The following is a 6,264-nucleotide window of genomic DNA, read 5'->3' as shown; positions in this document are numbered from 1 at the left end:
TGCTTTTTAGCCATTAATTTATTTGTCCTTTAGTAATATTTTTTTTTATGAGAGCTTGCTAGTTTAAAGTTTTAACTGGTATATAGTTGGTGCTTTCTTATAACTTGTTTCTTTTTTTCAGAAAAACTAATTAAAAATAAATTATCTCTTGTCTGTAGCTTACCTGTGGTTCTTCATTGAGAAGGGCATTAAAGCAGAAGTGACTGAATCACGTGTCAGCAATAGATTATCTATATCTGGTAATAAATTGTTCTCACAACAGAGTTTTATGTCCTTGCCACATTAAACAGTATAGCTAAATAGGAGATGGTAGAAAATGAATTGTAAAGGCCTTTGTAAAGCTTGGCTGAGGTTTATAACAAGACAACCATGTATAAAAAAAAGAGGTCAGAAGAGACACACTTATTTTTAACATTCAATAAGATTTACTGATACTGTCATTTCTAACTGAGAAAGAACTTGCCTTTTGAAACATTAGGAGATGTATATATGTATGTATGTATGTATGTATGTATGTATGTATGTATGTATATGGAATAGGCCACGCATCTCATCCAAAAATGCTCAGGATTTCAACCAGAGAAACTTTGAGATCATGCAGTTGTAAAATTGTGTCAGAAGAAAATTGTCCAATAGAACATAATCTCACCTGGAGCCATCAGCACCTGCAGAGTCACAGGCATTGGCGAGGTGGCAAGGTTTAAAAGCATGGAAATAACCTATGCATTTAAAGTTAAGGATGCTGCATAGCTACTGATTCGCTCCTAATAGTGTTAGAACCCTCTTGTCTGAAACAGTTTGGTTAGAAAGTGATTTAAAACAGGCTAGGGGGCTGGAGAGACGGCTCAACGGTTAAGAGCACTGACTGCTCTTCCGAAGGTCCTGAGTTCAAATCCCAGCAACCACATGGTGGCTCACAACCATCTGTAATGAGATCTGATTCCCTCTTCTAGAGTGTCTGAAGATAGCAACACTGTATTTACAAGTATTTCCCATAGGATCTAGGCCTTGTCTCACTTTTCCGGGTGCATCTGTGTTCCCCAATAGTAATTACACATACATGGAAGACCCTGTAAGTCTACCTAGAGGTATTCTCTACTGTCTTTCTGGTAAAAATCAGATACAGCATCCAGGAGGTTATAGTGTATTTCCCCATCTTTTAGTACTGAGTTATTCTCACTGACCCAACATGTATTTTTTTTTTTAAAGGCAACACTTTTATCTAGTCATTCCCCGGTATTCAACATAACTGTCAGGAAAACTGCCCCTCTCCAGTCATTAGCTTACACAATCTAGGTAGAATCTATTTGTATTAGTCTCCTAGGGCTGCCATAGCAAATAACTGTTAACTGGATTGCTTAAAACACTAAAAATCCTTTTTTAAAAATTCTGCTGTGAAATCTAAAACCAGGGTGCCAGTAGGACTGTCTGAAGGCTCTGGGGAAATCCTTTTGTTCTTGGCTTACCTTCAGATTCTAGGGTTTTTGTTTTGTTTTGCTTTAAAGTAGAACCCTAATTACTTGTCTGTGTCCTTTCCTCAGGTGTAAGTGTCCACCCTTTCAAAACTTAATCACATTAAGAAAGACTTCACTTTTAAGATCACATCTTGAAGGTTCAAGAGATGGACATAGCCAGCCCATTGCAGCCACATAAAACTAATCTTGGGTACACACACCCCACGTAGGAATGGGACTGGAGGGTGTGCCGCTCACTGGAAACCGCTGCTTATCCTATCCTAGCCATCAGTCATCAGGAAACCAGCATTAGCTAATTAGTGCATTGTTTGAATGGACATTGTTGCTTCTACGCATTTCCCCTTCCAGACATAATAAATAGACTTATTATAGGTGTGTAAACCTGAGAAGGGCGCTTGGAGATAAGGAGGGCAAATTCTTATCTAGTAGTGGTTTTTACTCCACAAAAGTAAAGGGATGTTTCTCCTAATTTATAGGTATTTGAACAGGCTGACCTTTAGAGCAGCCCTGTCACCTCTGAATGACATTCATAAGAAACTGAGATGAACCCATAAATTTAGACTGGGAAAGTCAACATCAGGGTCTGTTTTATTCAACCAAGTAATCTAGTTTGGTTTGCCTTCAATATTAAGATATTAAGTGTAAAAACTGACTGAAATTCAAACAAGACAACTCTAAGGAAAAGATTAATTGTAGGACCAAAACTGTTACCTGATACTGATTTTTAATTATCCTGATAATTCTTGCCTTCCAATCCCACAGATGATCTTAATAATATACTTCAGTGATTTTTGAATCCTTATACTATTCATAGACACAAATGTAGTACATTTCACATGGAAGCAAAATATACCCTAAATAGATTTGAATTTAGATGCTCATACATTTTTGTTATGTAGTCTCGTTATTGGCAGTCCATCTTATAATGTGCCTCTCTCAAAGCTCCTGTGGTGGCTAATTTTCATTGTCAGCTAGATTGCAATTGCCAAGCTGCATCTTTGGTCTTGAGTGCTATAGTGAGAAGATCCACCCTGAATGTGGATCGCTCCATTCCATGGGCTGGAATCCCAGACTGAATAGAAATGATACAATGGGTGGAAAACAAGCATTCATCTTTCGGTCTTCAGACATGTGGCTAGCTGCTTCATGCTTCTGCCCACACACCTTCCCCACCATGAGGTGCTGAACCCTTTAATTGTGAGCCAAATAGACCTTTTCCTAAGTTGCCTTCATTAGGTATTTTGTCAAAGCAAGGCAATAAGTCACTCATATGGAAAATGTGTATCAAGAAGCACCATATGGTCCATAGACCTTCAGAACTGGTTTGTGGGGGGCATGTGGTAGAGTCTGGAGCTTCCTGCTAAAGAAACACTAGATAATGACATACATAGACAGGGCTCAATCTAGTGGGAATTCAGAAAAGTAGAATGCCAAGACAAATATAGAGAAGTCCAAACTCACAAGGCTTCAGGGGGAACGGAGAGGCATTGGAAACAAAACAACCCTTGGCTGCTTTCTTCTTGGGTCATGAAAAATATGACTGAAGCGAAATCAAAAAGGAACTGAGAAGCCTACCAAACTCCATTTTGAAGGCAGGAGCCATTATGCTATATTGTTTGAAATAAATTTCTACTTACTGTAAGAGCTGAGTTGCTGTTTTTAAGTCTGTTTCCTGGAGCCTGACCTGCCTGGCCTGCCCGCCCCAACCCATGACCTTGACTTGTTTTATAGACCCTGGCCCTTCCTGACCCTTCCTGGTCCTCCCAGACCCTTCCTGACCCTCCCTGGCCCTCCCGGATTCTCCCCGACCTTCCCTGACCCTCCATGGCCCTCCCTGACCCTTCCCGACCCTCTCTAATCATTTGGTGGGTTTGGTTGGTTTTGGACATTTTTCTGTATTTCCTTATTGTTCCATTGTCTCTCTTCTGTAAACCTGCTTTACAACTACTTGTGACTTTACTCCTTAAAAGGAACCCAAGAAATGGATTCAGGGCTGCTCTCCTTAATTGGACTTAGGGGGCAGTTGTTGACCAGCTCTTGGTACACTCCAATAAAATCAAGCTTGCTTCAAATAAGACCCAATATTGTAGTAGTAGTAGTCTTATTCTCACCCCCGTGGGATTAACGTAATGAGGTGTGACCAAGAAAATCTTAAGACATTTAAGCTACTCTGTGGCAGGTCATTGCTTGCTGCTTCTGAGATTACACTCAGCAGAATGATAAACAAAAATTCAGTTTCGAGAGGAGAACAATGAGTTTAAAGCTTCAGACGAGAGTCTGAGCAAAGCAACTACAATGGTCAAGAGTTTTACAATATCAAAGAGAAACTTCTCTGATGGTTTAGAAAGATAAAGGGGAAACCCGTGTTAGGATGAGATATTTAATTTTAACTGGGCCCATTAATTAGGTGAGCCAAAGGGGGCTTTTGGTTGCTGGATTTAAATACTTTGATAGCTGAACCTTGATAGCGAGGCTCAGGAAGAGGAAGTGGACAGTAAGGGAGCAGATCTTGTGTAGCTTTAGGAATGAAATCTAACAGTTTTTTAGCAAGGCAGAGAGAATGCGGGAGAAGGGCAAGGCCTGCCAGAGCCGCATGCTCAAGTGGGCTAGACTCCCTTAAGGGGTGGTCTTGGTGATGAAGCTATCCTTGAATCATTTCTGCTGCTGTATGTAACTTCTCACCCACAGTCCTATAATTCCAGTAAAATGCACTACTAGTTCACCAAGTTGGGCTTTGGTAGTATCCATACTTTGGCCTGCCATGAGCGTAGGGTAAAGGTTCAAACTTAAGACACTTGAAAACCTGCCAATCCCTGGACTCAAAACCCCATCACTTCCTGAACTTGAAACTCCACCAATTTTTTTTTTGTTTTGTTTTGTTTTGTTTTTCGAGACAGGGTTTCTCTGTATAGCCCTGGCTGACCTGGACCTCGCTTTGTAGACCAGGCTGGCCTTGAACTCAGAAATCCGCCTGCCTCTGCCTCCTGAGTGCTGGGATTAAAGGCGTGCGCCACCACGCCCTGCAAAACTCCACAATCTTGAGGCTTGCCCAAAGCTCAAGACTTGGAATCTCACCCATCCCTACCTTGGAAATCTCCACACTGGAAAACTCTACCCCCACGAAACCCTATATAAGTCAGATTCCTTCTTAGTTCCCTGTTTCTAGCTGAAACAGAGGGAGCCACCCACTTGTGTCTTTTCCAATCAGTGTTTCATGTGAGGTTTCTTGCACAGTTGACATCATGGTATTCTTTGGCTACTGACTGCCAGGATACCTTTTGGAGCTGCAATGATTCCATTTGGGGAACCCTTGGCCCTCAGAGCTGCAACACTTATTTCCCCATCTGGGATTAGTAGACATGCTAGCACACATGTAGCAGGGCAAGTTTCGTCATGCAACAGAGGTCAAGGGCTAGTGCATTAGGTTTAACAAAATGTATGTATTTGCATGTTAAGTTATGAAGTACTGTGATGGTTAATTTCCCTTGTCAGTCTAACTGGATTTGGACCCACCTACAAGAATGCCTCTGAACGCACCTGGGAGGGCATTTATGGAGAGCTACAACTTGAGTACAAAGACTGGATAGGTAACATCATTCCATGGTCTGGGTCTGACTGGAAAGGAAGGAAGGAGAGAGAAGGGTGGGCGATACGGAAAAACAAGTGTCGGCCAAACATTCATTTCCCCACAGCCTCATTTGCAGACCCAGTGTTACCAGCTGTCTCACACCCCAACTGTGCGGTTCTCACCATGGTAACTGTATCCTCACATTGTTTTATGTCCAGTGTTTAATTCCAGTAATGTGGCCATAACAAATACAGCTGCTCATCAGCTAAACCCTGTATACGATTTGCTTTAGGCATCTTATCTTCTTTTATTTTCAGCTATCTCAAGTAAAGATTTTAAGCAGTTCCTGTTTTCTCTTAAAAGCACTTTCTTAAGCAGATGACTCAATATCTGTGTCAAGATTCTTACAAGGCTGCTTTGGATTTTTGTTTGGCTTTGTTCCTTTTTAAATTTTTGTGGTTTCCCTCCAACCAAAGACTAAGCATGGGCCAGACCTAGGCCCACCCCCCACCCCCTCATACATTTATAACAGATGTACAGCTTAGTCTTTATGCAAGTCCCCCAACAATGTCCCTGACTCTGTTGCCTGCCTGAGGATCCCATTCCCCTAACTGGACTGCCTTGTCTGGTCTCAGTGTGAAAGGATGTACCCAGTCCTGGAGTGACTTGATGGGCCGGGGTGAGGTGATACCCAGAGGGGCCTCCCCCTTCTCAGAGGATATGGGAGGGGAAATGATGGGAAGTACCATGTGAGGGGAAGCCCCAAGGGGGGGTTGTGATCAGATGTAAAGTGAATAAATAAGTACATTAATGAAAAGAAAAATGTAAAAAAGAATGTGTGTGTGTGTGTTTTCTTGGTGCAGAAGTTGATCATTTCAACCTATATACATAAATAATATGTATAATTATCTAATTTCTAATCTCTAATAAAATATTGAGATTTAGGATGAACAAATATTTTCCCCATGAATATTTTGGCATAGTTTTGGGTAGTTGGTACTCTCAGCCAGGTGTGATGGGGCACATCTGTATTCCCTGCTACTTGAAGACAGGGGCAGTAAGATTGCTTGAACCCCCAAAATTTAAGTCCAGTCTGGACAACATAGTGAGTCTTGTCTCAAGAAGAACAAGTCTTTTTTTTTTTTTTTTTTTTTTGGTTTTTCGAGACAGGGTTTCTCTGTGTAGTCGTGGCTGTCCTGGAACTCACTCTGTAGCCCAGGC

Source organism: Mus caroli, chromosome 10 (assembly GCF_900094665.2).
Source record: "Mus caroli chromosome 10, CAROLI_EIJ_v1.1, whole genome shotgun sequence".
Lineage (NCBI taxonomy): Eukaryota > Metazoa > Chordata > Mammalia > Rodentia > Muridae > Mus > Mus caroli.
The sequence above is the reverse complement of the archived record's forward strand: the minus strand, read 5'-3'. Positions refer to the sequence as shown.